Consider the following 893-nt stretch of genomic DNA (forward strand, 5'->3'; position numbering starts at 1 on the left):
AACAAATGGAAAAACATACCATGCTCATGGCTGGGAAGAATCAACATTGTTAAAATGTCCATACTACCCAAAGCAATATATAATTTTAATGCAATCCCTGTTAAAGCCCCTGTCATAATTTAAAGATCTCGAAAATGTAATGCTTTGTTTTATATTGAATCCAAAAAAACCTCGAATAGCCAAGACGTCACAGAGAAATAAAAACAAAGCAGGAGGAATCATGCTACCACACCTCAGACTATACTATAAATCGATAGTGATCAAAACAGCATAGTACTCGAACAAAAACAGAGAGGTAGATGTATGGAACAGAATAGAGAACCAAGGATGAACCCAGCTTCTTACCAGTATTTGATATTTGATCAGCCAATTAAAAATATTCAATGGGGAAAAGATTCCCTATTTAACAAATGGTGCTGGGCAAACTGGCTGACAACCTGTAGAAGACTGAAACTGGACCCACACCTTTCACCATTAACTAAGATAGACTCTCACTGGATTAAAGATTTAATTTTTAGACATGAAACTATAAAAGTATTAGAAGAAATTGTAGGAAAAACACTTGAAGAAATCGGCCCAGGTGAAAATTTTATGAGGAGGACCCCTCGGGCAATTGAAGCAACACCAAAAATACACTACTGGGACCTGATCAAACTAAAGAGCTTCTGCACAGCCAAGAACACATTAAGTAAAGCAAGCAGATAGCCCTCAGAATGGGAGAAAATATTTGCTGTTTATGTCTCTGACAAAGGTTTAATAACCAGAATCCACAAAGAACTCAAGTGTATTAGCAAGAAAAGAATAAGTGATATCATCTCAGGCTGGGCAAGGGACTTGAAGAGAAACTTCTCTGAGAAAGACAGGCACATGGCCTACAGACATATGAAAAAAAG

Source organism: Otolemur garnettii, unplaced genomic scaffold (assembly GCF_000181295.1).
Source record: "Otolemur garnettii isolate 467f Iridium unplaced genomic scaffold, OtoGar3 scaffold00337, whole genome shotgun sequence".
NCBI lineage: Eukaryota > Metazoa > Chordata > Mammalia > Primates > Galagidae > Otolemur > Otolemur garnettii.